Here is an 18,122-nt window from a genome sequence, read left to right on the forward strand (position 1 = left end):
TTTTTTTACATACTTACATACCAAATATAAATTAAATTTTAAAGGTAATTTTAAGTACTTTATAAAAGGTATAATTAGAACAAGGATCATTAAGGTGGATTTGACAGCAATTTGGTTTGCTTTATTCACCTTATAGAACTTCCTGTAGCAGGTGGAAAATCCTAGTCTGTTTGACTGTAGTGGTATTTTCTATGTTAGGAAAGATGCAAAGTAAATATTTCAAATCAACAAAACTTTCCAACTGCCACCTTCCCTCAAAACAAAATGTGATAAATAGATGTAGAAAACACACTGACACATAAAGAAAACTTGAAATAAGGAGAGCTTAATTTGTAAACTCACACACTGTCTGAAAACTGCTTTAGTGCCTTCTGCTGTGAACTACTTGTTTCCAAACCACGAATGCAATGTTCACTTGATTCCCAGCTGTACAGCACCAACACTGACCGTCCCTCTTTTTGTTGTTGTTCTTGTTGTTGGTGGGTTTTTTGTTTTTTTCTACTTGAACTGAAATTTTAATTAGAATAATCTTGTTGGTAAGAATTGATGCTCACATGTTGAAGCACAAAATTAGTTTTGTAGAAACTATGTAGTGTATTTGACAGTGTTTTCAGAAGAACATTTTATGGAGTGTCCTTCATGAGGCAATTTGGCACACTATGCAGCACATGAAAATTCAGTGGATATTTTATAGTACACAGGACCCAAGTAAGAAAGGAAGCAGAGATTGTGAGATAGATGGAGCTGCAGAAATAAAAGGATTACTAGGAACTGTGGCAAAAGAAGGTCAAAGAACAAAGAAGGTCAGGTTTAGAGCAGAATTAATGGGTGAGAGAGGAGGTGGATCTGAGATCTGACTTACAGTGAAATGTATAACCAGCTGAACAAATTGAAGAAATTTGCAGAGCTCTGTGTGTCAGCAACCTCCTTTTGCAGATCTAAGGGCCATTCTTTTGTAAAAAACTCAGGTTAAATCCTCTGCTAGGCTAAATAGTGCATTTCCATTGATTGCAATGGGACTATTCCAATTCACACACTGATGATCTGACTTGCAGTTTTTCTTGGTGAAGGGATCACAGACCCCTTTATTCTATCCAAAATGCCCACAGCTTGTGTCCTCTCTCTTCCTCTCCATTTTGCCCTATCTTACATATACACAAACGATGATAAAACAGGTTGTTCTAATGAACACTTTTCTATTCAACTAATTTACTCTAAAAGATAAGGAGAATTGTCAGAAATCTGAAGTATGAGAAAAACAGAGCTAGCTAGCTCCTAGCTGGGTCATCTCTGGCTCTTGGAAACAGGGATAGACTCAGAGCAAGGGCAGCCTGGTCCAGCACCTTGTGCTTGTGATGGTGGTGACCATCCTCTTCAGGAGCACAGGGTAGACCAGAGGCCTGAGCAAGCACACTGCAGGGTGTCTTCTGAATGTTCTTCTACTTTCGAGTGATTTCTGAAAGCTAAAATTAAACTGTGTTAGATATGTCCTGAAGCAGACATCTTGGTCTTAGTGGGACTCATGGAATTTATTTTGTCATTTTGTCCATTGCTTTTCAACTCATGTTGTATTTTAGCTTCTGCTGACTTCTTTGGAAAGAAATTTGTAACTTAACTACTACATAGGTTGAATACATACTACATGAAGAAATATCTCCCCATTCTACACTGTGCAAAGATGTTTGATCCGATCCTAGCTCTACAGATTTATTTGATTTCTTCCCCTCTCTCTTCCTTCTTCCTTTGTACTGTGAGCAGCAGTGACCAATTAATGTCTATTCACTGTCTCCTCTCCAGTCATAAGCCTACAGGACTCCCTCTATTCAGCCTTCAGTTGTCTCTTTTTCACACAGAGAAATACCAATCTGCTCCGTTGCTCCTTTCACAGAAGCAGCCCCGTGCATCTGATTCGTGCAGCTTTCCCTGTGCCTTTTCCATCTCCACAGTGTCTCTTGAGAGAAAGCAGCCTCTGATTTATGCACTGCCATAACAGCATTGCTGTTCTAGTCTTCATTACTTTTCAATAATTTCTAACTTTAAGTTTGCTTTCTAGCCATTACTGAGCACTGAGCTGATGTTTTCATAGAGATAGTTGTTGTAACACGAAAATCTCATTCCTGTGTGACTGTCAGTTGAAAGACTATAACTCCATAGTAATATTGGGGTTGTTTTAATCCTGGCAGTATCATCTTCACTTACTTGCACTCAACTTTATCTGTGACTTTGTAACTAAGGAGCTTTCCTGCCCAGGGTCCTCTGCAGTTATTCAGGAGCACTGGCTGGACATCCATCCATTGTTAGACACAGTATGGCAACCTCACTCTAACAGAGGCTTGCACCATCCTCTGGGCATAAAAATTACTTAATGGCAGCTCCATTATGGGAATAAACACTACCTCCTGATTGCTTTTCTATGGAGACTTTTTTTTATTTGACTGAAAACCATTAATTTACAATGCATTGAATGCTTACCTGGATGCTCTGATCCAGAAGTGTGACCTTCATTCCAAAGGCAGTGAGGGAAATGTGCTTCTTCCAGGACTTCTTCCCTATGATTCTCTAGTCTAGTAGCTAAAGCAAGAGATGAGGAATTACAAAACCTGCAGTTGAATTCTGTAGTCCCTTGTTGTCGAGAGTGTGGATAAATAATTCTCTCATCCTCTGCTTTCTTCCTGTTTCTGGACACCTGATCATTTATCTATGACTTACTCTGAGGTCGTTAGAAAATCAAGCTTATCTTTTTTATTTATTTTACTATTTAATGAGTGCATTTTTATTATTCTGAAAATAAGGAGTGCTGCTGAAGCAGAAAAGTGCTTGTTTTATATATATAAATTTTTGTTTAAGAGGTGCATTCTCAACCCCCTTAAGACAGAAAAGATAGAACAAACAAAAAGCAGGATCAATAACTAGATCCCTCAAAAATAATACCAAAATACCTGAATAGTCTCAAATAGTTGCCCAAAACATTGTGGTTTTTTTTTTTTTTTTTATTCCAAGGTAAATTACAAATAGCAGTTAAAATAATGAATGTATTTGAAACCAAATTAAAAAATAAATATTGAGGTTTTTTTAAATAAAGACATTTAACTTGGACCTCACTAGTTCTGCTGTGACATGACTGCAAGTTTTGATTGTTCTATGGTGATTTTAATAGTACCACTTGAATTTGGCCTGATTTCCCAAGGAAATATGTTAGCCATCATCCTGTAAACTAATTTTGAATTTACTGTTAACTTTATATTTTGTAATGGATTAGTAATAATAAATTCTCATAAATTTTGCAAAATATCCTGGCAAATAATCTCTTTAAAGGAACATATGATGTTAAAATTCAATGTATGTTGTGCACCACAGAATTCACATTAAAGAAAAATTGAGGAAAGCCCAAATCTTGGATAGACCTTCATTTATGTTGCTATTTTTAAATTTAAATTTTATTCCCTCTATTGTCTCCACAATATTAAACCCACCCCCATAACATCCAGTAAATATGTTAATTTTTGTGTCATGTCAGGATCTCGTGTTGGTTAATGAGAGAGATCTTCACAAGACTTTCCTTAGTTACAGTCTCCTTATGAATCATAAAGTTAGTCTTATGCTCTGAAAAAATCTTTCTCCATTTGTTCCAATGTTTGTGGAACTGCTTGTTACTTTGTATATTTATTAAATATATAAAGGATGGGATGATTAAGTCAAAGTGAAGCATCTTTTACAAGTGTTTCTTTAGTTAGTCATGAATATGACAAATAAGCTGCTACCATGCTAAAAGGCACTGCAATAAAAATCTCTCCACCAGATATTTTCCAATCACATTCTGCAATAACTTTGGCAGTATTGGTTATCTCTGCCCAAACAGCACAATTCTGGGAAGAGCAAATACTCCCCTTGAGTGTCACCAGTGGCTGGGTTAAATGTGGAATAGAGAGACAGGAACCAAATTCTTCTTTGCCTCAGGAAGAGAGAGGGAGGGCTGCAGAAAATTGAAGATATGGAGGATATTGTTATTAAATACTCCTGAAACAAATTTTCCCTTGGAAGCACAAAAGGTGGCTACATGCTCCAGTGCAGTGGCTCAGATGCTGTGCTGCCTGTGACAACAGAGGAGGAAACATGGAAGCATCAAAATCTTACAGAAAAGACACCAAGATATCACTTGGATTTTCTCATTCAAGTTTTAGTAGTTACAAAGACCATGAGACCCATCAAGGTAACATAAGGAATCAAATGACACAGGTAGAATCAACTTCTCCAGATCTTAAGGTATCTGGAACACCAAAATTTTGTGTCAGATTTCATAAGCAGTGGTGTCATTTTCTAAGTGGTGACTTAGAAATGTGCACTGAGTTTTCTGCTTTTACTTTTTCAGTAGATAAAAATGAAACAAGTTTAGCCTTAACAGTTTGAATGAGGTCCCATGATAAATTTGCTTTGGGATACACAACTGATAGCAACAGTCAGTGATAAAATATCTTCCAGATTTAAAACTTGAAACTAAACAAAACAATCTTTAATGAAAGCTGTGTGACTCCTGTTCTTTTCCAGCTCCTTGCTTTGTTTACCATCCAGTCCCTAAAGGTTTATAGCCCTGATCATTAAGCAAAGGTCATGCTAATCCTCCCTACTCAGCTCCCAGCAAGCACAAGTGCAGTGCTGCAGCATGAGTGGTAGAAACACCCAGTTTGCCTCAGCAGGCTTTTCTTTAGCTTTCAAGATGCTAATCCAAAGTGGCATTCTATTGCCCCCACTGATTATGTCTCTGTTAAAACCAATGCACTCAGGTCTTGAGTCTTTGAAGTGTTTACACCTATCCTTTCTTCTCTCCAGCACTCAGGAGTGAGTGTCACTGTGCCAGTTACTGGGACAGTCAAAAGCAGTAATGAGCTGCAGAATTAAATTAATTCATTATTCTGAACGACATATGCCAGCAAATGTGTTGCATTTTGTGAAACACATGACAAAGACAGAGTTTAGAGAACTTGGTAGAGATGAAACCCATTAAAAATAGCTTAGAGCATTTAAAAAATGAGAACTGTTCACAAGAAAACATGTTTCTACCCTTCAGCCTCCATGGGGATCTCATTGTCCACTCTGCTTTCTTCAACCCAGTTGAAGGTTTTCTACAAACTTATTCTAAGTTTCCCTTTCTAAGCAAAACTTAAAATATTCCTTTGTTCCTGATCACTTGATTTTGTTTTCTTTTAAATAAATATTGACATTAAATAAGTTCCAGTAAATTTAATTTAGAGTGGCTGCCCTTCACAAGCCTCTGACAGCTTGAGTGCATTACTGTCCAGGTGAAGAATGGTCAAGAAGTTACTGGAGCATTTAGACACCACTAGTAAAGATTTTCAGTAAAATATAGACTGTCTGTTTTGACTGGGCATTCTTTTTTTTTTCCCTCCATATAGCAAAAGATGCTTTTCAAGGGTTTGGCAACAAAATACAACAACTGTAAAACCACTTTACCTTCTCATCTCCCATTAGGCAAGTTTGAGGCAGGAGCTCCCTTCAGGGACTTTCCAGCTGGACAACCTGATAGAAAAAACTAATATCACCTAAGAAATGCAGAGTTATGGTCAAGAAAAGGACTTGCTTTCACAAGAAGGGCATCTGAAGGAATTTAACTAGAACTTAAAATGTTTTCAGTTTCCTGCATGCCTTTTTTTTTCTTTGGCTCAGGACCCACAAGAGTTCTGAGTACACAATTTCATTTAAACAAACACCCATGATTAAATATCATGATCCATTGGTACACTGGTTTTACCTCTCAAAGTACTACAGGTATTTTCTTGCAGAAAATATGACTTTTTCACTTGGAAGTCTGCAGATCCTCTGTAGAATGATTATCTGGATGCACTGGCGTGTGCTTCTTACATGTGCTGAGTCTAGGGAGATCCTGACCTCTGAGATTCTGTCAGTGAATTATTTTGAAATCAGGAGCTGCGGATTATTTTAGGCTTTCTTGGCATGGCTAAAGAAAACATAAATTGGTGTCAACAGATGAGGTGAATTAATCCTTAATGTGCTGTCAGGGTGCAGGTGGTTACACACCCTCATAGGCTGGAGGGATCAGGTACTTCCTGATTTTTGTAGGTGGTTTTGTAGATGCTGTGAATTTCATTGCTTGTCTATGCCTTTCTCTAACTCGAGTTGAATTAAATCAGAGGAAGAGTTGATGATGTTTGAAAGTTATGGCCTCCTGCAGAAATCTTATTAATTTTTTTTCTAACTCATATGAGATTTTCCTTTGCACTACTCACTGGTTCCTTCATTCCTTGTGTCTTCTGAATCCAGTGTGCAGAAATATTGTTTTGGTTGTTCCATGACTACAAGATGTAGGTTCTGCCTGTGTACCTGCCATGGTAATTGTTAATAGTATGGTTAAAATGGATTAATGCCCTAGGATTTGACATGGACTGTTTTAAAAGTACTGCCAGCTTTGCACACATTTGAATTATCGTTCATTTAATTTTGAAAGAAAGAATTCCATCATTTTTGACAGAAATTACATATCTTTTTGTTTTGTGCTACTGTTATTACAGACCTGAATTTTTGACTCTTGTTGGGTTAAGAAATTGGCAGTTTCTTTAGCTGCTGAATCAGAACACAGAGTAACACCACCCTCACAAGGTGCCTCACCCTTGACCTGAAGGAATACATCTGGGGTGAAATAATCTGTCTACTCATTCATTTTTTTTGGAACTTCATTTGAAACAGCAGAAAAAGTTGCTAATTGGCACTAAGAGTGACTGTGCTTTTTTTTTGTCCTGGAATCCTCTCCTAATGAGATTTCCTTTCAACTTGCTACAGTGCAGTTGCTGCATTAAAGAGTTCAGTATATACAGCAGCTTTAAGCCTTCATTTTGAAAAGAAACTATTGAAGTGACAGCCCTCCCCCCAACCAAAAACTACAATTTTGAACACTCAGTGAAATATTAATGAGATTTAGCGTGGGCACACAATTGTGGTAATTGGGAGTGGGGCTGTGGTGCCACATCTCAATGGGCTACAGCTGTGCAGGACAGGTGAATGATATTGGGGGTAACGAGCCATGGAGAGCCCAGGGACCAGAGGGACACAGGTGCAGTGCATCAACAGGAGGGGATAAAAGGCTGGGCTGCAGAACAAGTGGGGCAGTTGCTTGCAGCCTTCTGAAGTGGCAGGATGTTACTCTGTGTGGGCAGACAATTGAAGCCTTCTCAAGAGGTAAGGTGTTACTGTGTATGGGCTGAAGCTCTCTGAAATTGTGTTATGATACTCTGTGCGTTGTGGCTGTCTCAACTGCAATATGCTCTGTAGCAAACACTGTGACAATTTAGGGCAAATTAGTTGATACAGTGAGCTTAAGAGCTTAATACCCCACTTACTTTGATGACTTTTATTAGTTTGTAAGGGAGGAGGGGTTGCCCTATTCCTTTTGTATGACAATTTCTGGGGCTTCTCTTTCGTACGTCACATATGTGCTGTTTGCTGTGATATCAATTATATAGGGGTGCTGCTGCCGGACATTTATTATCTGCAAAGGAAAATTGTCCCTAAAGGAGTTTTAGTTTTGTGACTAATGTGTTGCAATGCAGAGCCAACAGTTGAATGCTGGGGTGGAGGGGAGGAGGCAGAGGAGCAGAGAGCAGCCGGCCTGCCAGGATCAGCCCAGCACTCCAGCAGGATGAGCTGTGCATGGAAGGGACTGTGGCCTGTGTTTGTGCTGCTCTCTGCATGCAGTCCATGGTTCTGTGCCTGAGGAAGCCATGGAGGTTTGGGTTTGCAGTTCAGGTTCGCATATTTGTAGCTCTGGGTTACTGAATGGAGCTGGAAATGAAAGCAGAGTTAGAGTTTGTTAAAAGCAGAATCAGTGAGAGAAAACTGATATGATTCTTTCCTTCTAACTTTTCCTAGTTTTTGCAGCTTAGGAACTGACCTTGTCCTGTGTCAGTTTTCCTCAGCATTAAACACTAACATGATTTTGTAGTACTGATATAAAAGAACAAACCTCACCCATTTGGTTCTTTTAATGGAATTAAATTAAATCCTGTACGCTGATATGTTTCACACTTAAAAAGTTTTAATGTTTTTACCCAACCATTATGATCTTCAAAAGTGATGAAATAATTATAAAAACTAATAATGATATTGTAATTAAGGATATTAACTGGTTGTAGAACAGAACCTGAACTAGTGACCAGAATAAGAACTTCTTTAAAAATGAAATTGAATATATGCTTGTGTCTTGTGAAATGCATGTTCAAGGGGAGACAGATTTCAACAAGTATCCAAAAACGTGGTGAAAGTTGATAATAGGCCATTATGAAAGTAGTACTGTGTTTGAAATATGAACAGATTAAGAATATTGTTTATTGTTTCCTAATTTAAGAAATGTTTTTGTGGGTTTGTTGGAATTTTCATGTTAGATGTTTCAAATCTTCTTTTCAGTTGTTTGAAAAACAGTTCAACCATGAAAAGAGGCACAAAAGGGCATGACATATTGACATAGAAAGCTGTGGATCACTGAGTCCCATAAATTTCCACACCTTATGTCAGAAAATTCTCTTGAAAATAGTTTTTTCTCCAAATATCAGGACTTCAAACTCAGCTTAGATCCTTGCATTCAGACTGGGTTCTGTCTGTTGCATACAGCTCACCCCAAACAAGTACTAAATGATGGTCTCAGCTGCACCTGCACAACTTCACTTGGTACAGCTGGTGTCTGTAGTGACACCTGTGCATTTCCTGTAGCCTTTCAGTGCCACAGGTCACTGTCTCCAGGAGCAGCAGCTGAAGTGAATGTGGTGGATTTCTCTGCTGCACTGTAGAATGAAAGTTGCATGACAACATTTCTGAAGCTGGTAATTATGTGTTAGTTGGTAAGGGCTCATCTTAGTTGTCAGAGTCTGGTTACTTCTGTGGTACTCAAAGCTGAATGAAAACGTTGTTTATAAACAGCCAGATTCTGAAAGGTACACCCAATCTGGGCAGTATTTGTCTTACCTGAGTGAGGTGAGGTTCTGCTCAATGAAATAAAGTATTGGAAGGCAGCCCAAAGTGGATAGCAGTGATAGAAACCAGAGCTATGCAGTGCATGTGTCATTTCAAGAGTATTTGCTTCCAACAGACTACAGTTAGATGACATAAAGTCCTGTTAAAGTAATTTACCTGTGCTGCTATAACATACCTCCTTTTGGACACTTCCAACACAGAAAAGTAAAAGTTGTTAATGGAACAGTTTATTTCATGTAATGAACACAGCTAGAGAACAAGCTGTTCCTTGTTTTCATAACAAAGGAAACAAAACTATTGAAAGGAATGACACCCCTTCACAATAGCTGCAGACTTTATTTCCTGCTATGGGGGGAAAAGTAGGAATTACAGGAGCTGTATTCTCAAAAGGCAATTTCTCTGCAATTCAAGGCGAGGAGAGGATGCTTACTGCTGAGAAAATCAGGCCTTAAATGTAAAATTTGGAAAGCTTTGAGTCAGGAAAAGAAAGTTGAGGCTTATTCAAGCACTGCTTGCATCACAGTCTGGCTGTATTTGTGGATGAGCCTGTGGTAGTGCTGAGCTGAGTAGGCAATTTAGCATTCACTGACACAGCCCTGAAGGCTGTCATTGCTTTGACCTTCTCAACAGCCTCAACCTGATATGGATGCACCAGGCAATCATTTAAGAAGCCAGGAGAAAGGCAAATCAAGCATGATTTTGTGCTGCTGCAAAAAGGATAATCATATATACTAAAAATAAGCATTAAAGAGAAAAGATGAATGCAATGCCTAAAAAAGCAAATCTCTGAAAGGACAGAAACTGGGGTCATCACCCTTACATATCCATGGAACTGAAATCATGCTCTGTGGAACAGACAAATCATTTTTGTGGAGTGAGTGACAGTGATGGGAATCTCTGGCTGCTGGGATGAGCAAACTTCAACCACTCAGTTCAATCATTTTATGATTAAATAGTTGTGTGGAGAGCCCCTGTTTTAATTATATTTTATATTTGGAGAAATGCACACTGTGAGGTGTTTCTATGCACATAAAGCCTATCCTATACATGTTTCTATGTACATATAGCCTACACAAACCCCTGAGTCAGACATTAGCTGGGAGTGATGTGCCCAGGGAAACATATGTGTGTATCCTACATGCAGGAGGAAAATGAGAAATGTTCCCTTTTTAACTCCTTTACTGATCAAAAGTACACATTGGGAAGTAAAGACAATCCGAGACAGCAAGAGGAAAAAAGTGTGAATAGAAACATTTGTACTTTGCCAGTTTGGGACTGAATACTCCCAGTCTGGGCTGCAGAGTAGCTTTGTCTTCACAGCTTCCTCAGGAGGTAGTATTTGATATTCTTTGTGGAAAATCAGTCTTCTGACAGAATTTTTCAGGAGAATTTGCACCAGGGAAAAAGTCACAAGTACTCTGTTAATTTATACTCCAATAGTATATAGGTTATTGCATAAACATGAATGAAATTTATGCTAGAAAACACAGTATGTAAAACATAAAACAGAATATTGGCTCACATGTTTGACAGATTATCCCTAATGGTGGAAACAATCTGTCAAACCCTGGATTTAGACTCTGGAATTCTTTACCTTTTCTGTCAAGCCCTGGATTTAGACTCTGGAATTCTTTACCTTTGCTGTCAGCCTTTTTGGATAAATCAAATATCTTCACTTTGTCTTTCATTTTGCCCTGGAAAATAAAGGTAATTACACTGATTTATCAATGAGGAATGCTATAAAATGATAGTTATTTTAGCCAGCAGTGTTTTCATTCATTCATTGTAGTGGGATTTGGATCTCATTTGTTGCCAGAAGGAACAGAATAATAGCATTGAGTTAAACCAGAGCCCAAAAGAAACCAATCCAACAAATACAGGCAGAGTATTGCTGCAGGATAAGCTTCTGGTACTTCCTGTGTTATGAGATATATCTTATTTTCCAGCTGAGAAGGTCTTAGCCAAACCCATGGAAGTATAGATAATTCTTTTCTCTGTTTTCACTGAGCACTGGATCCAAAGTCACATTAAATAAGATGAATAGAAGGTTCCTGTTAGTGATGACTACTGGGGACTGATAATGGGAAAACCAGGCAACTGTATGGTCCTTGTGTGACAAGGGAGACAGAGGCCAACAATTTATTTGTGGCTGCAGTTTCTCTCCATGGAATATTGGAACATCCTTTCTAACACGCAGTCCTGAGGCTGTTTGTTACACACGCATGAGATCCTTTGCATTGCCTCCCATCCTGGGAACCTGAGGAGCACTCTGGCAATGGAGGGGAGTTCCCCTGGGGATTCTAACCCAGGCTCCAGTGCTGACAGAGCTGTTCCTGGGCAGGGGTCACTGCACTGCTCTGCTCCACAGCACAATTACACTTACAGCAGCAAGCAAACTGCAAGGCAGAGGAGAAACACTGAAAAGTTCAAAATTCTGAAGGAGCTGAGGAATGTAGATCAGTGTAAAACTCTGGAAGAGTCTCAAGGGTCACTGAAGGACTGACTTTGCACATCTTTGCAACTTAAGTAGATAAATCTGTTTGTGCAAACTAGGTAGAAAATTGATAATAGGAGCTGCCTGACTTGCAAACTTCCATGTCAAAAAATTAAGGAGCATAAAGGCAAAGTCAAAACCAACTGTATCAATACAACACTGAAGAAAAAGGAAAAAAATTTCACCAAATTAATTAATTAAACTTATTAAACAATTGGATAGTAAAAGAAATTTCATCATATTCTTTGCCAACTTGTGTGCTGATTTAAAAAGAAAACTGAACAATTCCACTCTCAATATTACAAAAATCATGGAAAGACATAGAAAACTTTCTTGCTGTCCCCCATTATTAAGCTGTAGAAATGTTGGGAAAAAAGCTGAAACCTTCAGCCTCCAAGGAGAAACACCTGGAATATAAATCAAGCCATCTCCTCTGAGCTAGTGTGACCCCAGCAACATCCGTAAAAATAAGTAGAACTTTATTGCTTTCCTTTTTTTTAATGTATGTTTAGTTATACACAGTCATATCTATAACCTTTTTTCTCTCATTTTTCATTGTTTGCCTTCTACTCACCCTGTAACCTACTGGTAACAGTTTTTTGGAGTGGTTTTTTAACATAGAAAATAGCATTTTTGTATGGGTGGCAGGAACTATATCTTATTATCCTGCTTTTTTAAAACAGGTGTCCTTCTGCCATTCTGTTCAAAAAAATTTAGAACAATTTATGAGCAGCTGATTCACGAAACCAGTGAGAATTAAGTGCCTCAGCAAGATTAAACCTCTGGAAAACATCCTCTGAAGTGCATCTGCTTTCTAATTTGCTCAATTCTGCCAGCTTCACGTGTGGCTCTTGTTATCCATGCGCTGTGCACAGTTCCAGTCAGGTTCAAAAAAGGCATTTTCCAGTTGTGCAGGTCCTGCAATTTATGGGGAAAAATAGGGTGACAAAAGGAGAGTTTTTCTGCCTCCAACAAAAAAAAAAAAAAGGAGGAGGAACAAGCACAGTGTTCTTGTCTGAGTGAGCACATAGCAACAATTAATGATCATCAGCTGTGCTGCTTACACAAATTAGCTGATTTACACCATGGGTGATCTAGCTCTGCCTGAGTAGGCACACACTCCACATATCTTTATTCATAATCTTTTATTGCATGTTCAAAATCTCAAGGATGCTGGCTGACATGACATCTTTAAGGACATTATTAACTTTTCTGGGTATCTTTTTGATTGCTGTATTGCTTTGATAGTACATCTAAGGAAAAAAAAAGCTTGACTGTCTTTAATTCAAAAGGTAGAAGGGAGGAACTGAAAACGTCTGGATTTACTCCTGGGCTTTTCAGCACTTTGAAGATCCTAGATTCTCCTTCATGATAGTATCAAGGTAAAAGAGAAGTTTTGAAAAAATGGATTCTCCTGGGTCTGTACCACATAGGTACTCTAAAGTACAGCTCAAGAATTTCTGAAGAGGAATTAGAGGACAATCTTTAAGTTCTGCATTTAAATAGAAAGAGGTAAACTATTTAAAAAGAACTGAACAAGTTTTAAACTGAGTGATCAAAAGAGGGAAATGCACATGGCACTAGTGCTGGGTCTGATAGTGTCAGATTGCTCATGCAGTGCTCATATTCATTCACTGCTTTTTCAATTGCTCCCAAAATCCCAAGCAATGTCTCTGAATAATTTAAAACATTTCTCTTTTCAGTCATCAGTCCTTTTGTTCTTGTGTATATCTATAACCTCACACCAGTCATTTTAATTTATCTATGGTTGTGATATAACTGCCTCAATGTCTAAAGCAGTGGGAGAGCAAAATGGAAAGGAAGTATTTATAACATTTTAAGGAAAAGGAAAAAAGAAGGCAGAAATCCTCTAGTCTGTCTAGAAAGTTACAAAGAACTCTGTGATGCAATGATTTCCTTTAAAATAAATCTATTCATTTGCCAGTCAGTGCCAACTAAAGAGGTCACCTAAAAAGGAATAAAAGTGAATATCTCTTTATTTAAGATGAACATATTTATGAGGCTTGAGTTTTTTGCCCTCATTTGATTTATATCAGACTTCTAAAATGCCCCATTTCCAGAGACTCACCCAATATGATTAGCATCATTATTTGTATTACAAAGTACCTCAGAAGCCAGGAGGGAAATCAGGAGGCTTTTGTACTAGACATTGCATGAACTGTCCTTACCTTGAAGAGCTTACCTAATAAAAAAGAAACTAAAAAGCAACTAAAGACAGCAGAAAAGAAATAATTCTGTAATAGGATGAGCAACAGAAAGGCTATTTTATAGTGCCCTGAAAAAGCCTTAAATGCACAGAGAAATTGAGCCACTTTCTGGGATCCAATTCTTTGCTTTGACCAGAAGATTCTTATTACTGAGGTAATTTATCAGTCAATTTACAGCCTGCAGTAATTTTAAAAAAACTTATTCTTTATTTTAAAACTGCTCTGTCATCCATCTCATAGTAATCACTTTTGTAAATTCAGAGCAAAAGATTTGGTGCCAGAAAAGTGAGAGACTGGAGGCACTACTGGAAGAAATCCTGTTTTGAGGCAGGTAGTCTCATAACCCAAGAAAGGCCAGGTCTCCTGGGTTCTAATCCTGACTATAAATATATTAAACACCAGGAAACCCTTTGCAGGAAATATTCCATGGTTTGTTTCCTTAATTCCATGTGAGTTATAACAGAGCCCTTCTCAGCTTCACACGCATCAGCTGAGGCACAGAGCCTCCTGCCTCTCATTTCAGCCTGTTTCAGAAGCCAGGACTCTGAGGAAATATGCAGGAATTTTCATGCATTGAAGTTGGGCATATGTTGAATTAGACCAGAAAATAGGAGAAGTGACGAAAGGGTAAGAGAAAATGATTGTGAATTTAGTCAAGTTAAGCTGAGATTTCAGAACAGACAGAAAGAATGAAGATCAAGGGAGGTGGTAATAAGTAAGAGAAGATGTTTCAATAAAAGCAGAAGGTTGTGTCTATCAGGCTGCTCAGGATGATCCACAGGAAGTTGCAAGGTTTACATCTGTGTAGTTTGGAAAGGATCTGGAATTTTGTATTTTGGGATCATGATGATATTTCTGATGCTGTTTACACATCTTTGATTTTACATACTGCATCTGAACACACAGAGAGGGCCAGGCATAATCTGCTCTTTGCAGGATGATTGTCCATGCAGAACATTACCCTCGGACACATTGAGGATCAAACAAGGAAATGATAGGGTAATTTTTGCATATATCTGTATTTTTATGTCTACCTTGATAGAGGAACTCTTTCTTTTAAGAAAGTGAAGGAGGATCTATTTTAATTTTTTTGGAAGCTTACTGCAGAACAGATGTATCTTGGAGACTGTCATCAACCCCCTGAGTAGCAATGATTTGAAACAGTTTGTCAGATGTACTTGATCCTGATTAAAATAAGAAATTAACAAGTTTCACCTCTCTTGATGGAGAACAGATAACTGTCATTCAGTGGCTCTTCCATCATGCAATAATTCTTTCCTTTATTTTATTTCCAAATAGGATTTTTATAAGTTTATTGATATTCTGCAGTAGGGTAAATGCAACCCCCTCGTCTGACACTTTGAGCTCTGTCTTGGCCACAGGGAGGGCCCAGGTGCTGCCCCAGAGTGCAGCTCCGATTAAACTCAAGGTGTGAGGGCTCCTCCTCTGCCCAAGGGCTGCCTGTGCCCCCTGCTCCTGCTGCTGGCTCTGAGCTGTGCCAGAGCTGCTGCTGCTCCTGGGGATGTCCTGCCCCACAGGAGCTCCCCCTGCCCTGATGGCCCTGGCCCTGTGGCTGAGTAATACACAGCTTTTGTTTGTCCCCTAAGGAAACCTCCCTCCTTCTGGTCAGATAGAATGAAATGAAAAGCTTCAAGGCTGTATATTTCTAAAGTGTCTGCATAGGAAGAAAGGCAGAGTCTTACATGATTTGTTGTCCAGGTAACAACACGGAACTTGTTTCTGGTTGATAGCTGGAACCCTCACAGGGTTGTTATTTTTAAAGGGTGGATTATTTGTTTAAGAATGGAACAAATATGTGTCGTGGCAAAAAGGGCAAGGGATGAGCCCTCCAGAGCAGTGGAGGTGTGTCCTCAGGGAATGAGGGCCAAGCTAAAGCTCCACCTGCAATGGTAGCTCACAAAGTCAGCCTCTGTTTGCCCCTCACACCCAGATACCAGTGAAAGTATTGTTTGGTTCCAGCATGCAATTACTGTGTGCTATGAAATGGGAAAATCTCTTTTTAAACATTTATGCTATTAATTAATTGCAACAGGAAGGCATAAATGTTTCTTTCTCACTTAGCCACCCACAAGATGGATTATGGCCTGTGTGGAGCCTGAAAGAGACTGAATAGAAATAGACTCATTTAAATATATGTTTTTTGTGAGAAATATGAAATTACACGTTTGCTAGAAGTAGAAGGTTTTTCTTCGTCCATCCTCCCTTTGGTAGTAGGTTCTCATCAGAAAAAATGTGACTTGGTGATGTGTAGTAGGAAAACACCTAGTTCTTGGTTTCTGCCAAGCTAATTTAGGCTTCAGATCATTAAAGAAACTATTTTGTATTAGAGGATATTTGTAGCCAATTGGATGACTTGGGTTAAAATAAGTGAATATTATAACTCTGGTAATATGAACTGAGTAAATGAACATAATGAAAATGCGGCTGCTCTTACTTTGTTCCCCAAGAAGTCTTGTTTAAGGTATCTTATTTTTAGGTATTGTCACACGTCTCTTAGTGGATGAGAAAAGGAACTTTCTGGAGATCAGAAGATGAGAAAGCAGTCTGTAAAATGCTTGAGTGTTAAATATACTCAGTCTTGTGGCTGCCTAGCTCTGCAAGAGGTTACTTATTTCCTGTGCTAAATTTGGATGACTGTTTTAAAAGACTATTCTCAAAAAAAAAAAACCAACCTATGAGAGGACTTATTGTGCAAGCACAGATATGAGAAGGAAAATATCCCAGGACGTTTCAAAGCATTTCTTTACTAGCACAAGCTACTGCAAACTGAAAAAAAATCAGGGCCCAATAATTTGTTATGAGATTTCATGATCTGTTGACCTTTCTAGCTTTCTCTCCAAAATCCAAACATGCTGTCAGTAAGTGTAAAATCCCTCTTTGTGCTGTTTTTGTATCCTAGGGACCCTGTTTCTAATATAGCTTGACTTTCTCTAAGGCCAGTAAAAATGCTTCCTGATCCCAGCATTTCCATTCATGTACAGGAGAGTTCTGTGAATGGGGAAGCCTGTGGCATTCTCTCATCTCCTTGAGCACATCAGTGTTGGGATGCTTTCAATTAAAAGCACTGTGGGGTTTGGGTTTTTTATTAGAAAAAAGATTGCTCCAGCAAGTATTAATCTTCCATATTTACCTCTTACGGCTACATGTGAGTTAAAATGTGTCTGGAATAATTACTTAAGGTGTGCTTGATAAGCGTAATCTAAAAGCACCATTGTGCAGTAACATTAATAAAATTTAGTAGCTGAAGGGGGGAAATATTTCTTTGTTGAAGTCTGGAAATTTAGAAGCTGAAAATGCTTAATGCACTTTAAGGAGAGGGAGTAAAAAAGCTACTTATTTATTTTAATATTAAGCAGTTGCATTTTCCTAGCAGCTAAGTTTAACACTGCTATAGTTAATCTCTTACCCCATCTGTGTATAACCAATTCACACTTGGGACAATATTTACCGACTTTTCTGGATGGATCACATTTGAGTAATAGCAAATCTATTGCAAAGGTAAGTCACAAAGCCTCTTACCACAGCCTCAGGAATCACCAGCATTTTCTGGACCACAATGCAGCACTCAGCAGTTTAGGTGTTTCAGGAAAAAAATTCCATGTGTGGTTTGTTGAATCCTACTCAGGAAGTGGTGCAAGCTGTTTATTCCTGACTTGTATTTCAGACTGTAGTGTGAAAATGGGACCAACCTTCCCCTGTCTCTCTCCACAAAGTTGGCCTTCCTTTGGCTGTGCATGTGCACTTTCATATTGAAAGATGTACTCTGTGTTGTTGAGATTTGTGCCATTAGACTTCTCCAAATTCCGATCTGGGTGTGTCCTGTGGGGTCCCAGAGGTGATGAGGGGTTTTCAACCTCCAGTGCCTCCATTCCAAACCCAGGGAGGAGCAGCCCTTGAGAGCAGCACAGCTCTGAGGGGACAGGAGAAGCAGTCACCCTCCTGTTTCCAAAAGCAAAGTAACCAGCTGTGACCCAGGGTGCTGCTCTGACTCTGAGCCCTGCAGGCTCCCTGGTTCACCTTACAACTCTTTTTTCTACTATTGTGAATTTAGGTTTTCACTTCTAGATCAATTGAACAGATTTGAAAGATTGGCTTTTTTATCCATAAATGTGTAAATCTCAGTGACATCTAATCTTAATCCTAATCTTTCCTTGAAAGCATTTAGAGAAATAAATAGTAAGTTTTCATATTTTTGGAATTTAAGTGATGCGTGAAGTAGACAAACATCCTATCTTCCCATGTGTAGAAAAAAAAATAGGGGCAATGGGTGGTTTGATTGCAATCACCATCCTATTTCTGAGTAACTGCATAATAAGATTTTGTTTGCCTTGTAGCCTTCTCTAATCCCAGGATGACTTTGGGTTTTTTTAACTTAGATAGAA

The 18,122-nt window shown here is 38.6% G+C and overlaps 2 long non-coding RNA genes across 2 annotated transcripts in view; one reads left to right on the plus strand and one right to left on the minus strand.

The window, feature by feature from the left end:
* Nucleotides 1–283: 283 nt before the first annotated feature.
* On the minus strand, nt 284–5,987 carry LOC135451073 (uncharacterized). The gene is made up of 4 exons (XR_010441208.1): nt 5,768–5,987; nt 5,470–5,535; nt 2,473–2,571; nt 284–1,463 (listed from the first exon to the last, which is right to left on the minus strand). It is a non-coding gene; the product is annotated as an uncharacterized LOC135451073 (long non-coding RNA).
* Nucleotides 5,988–7,162: 1,175 nt separating this feature from the next.
* The window catches only part of LOC135451152 (uncharacterized), a 94,817-nt gene continuing 83,857 nt past the window's right edge, over nt 7,163–18,122 (plus strand). Inside the window, exon 1 of the long non-coding RNA XR_010441234.1 lies at nt 7,163–7,209. This is a non-coding gene — a long non-coding RNA (uncharacterized LOC135451152). The remainder of the gene's footprint in view (nt 7,210–18,122) is intronic.

Source organism: Zonotrichia leucophrys, chromosome 8 (genome assembly GCF_028769735.1).
Source record: "Zonotrichia leucophrys gambelii isolate GWCS_2022_RI chromosome 8, RI_Zleu_2.0, whole genome shotgun sequence".
Lineage (NCBI taxonomy): Eukaryota > Metazoa > Chordata > Aves > Passeriformes > Passerellidae > Zonotrichia > Zonotrichia leucophrys.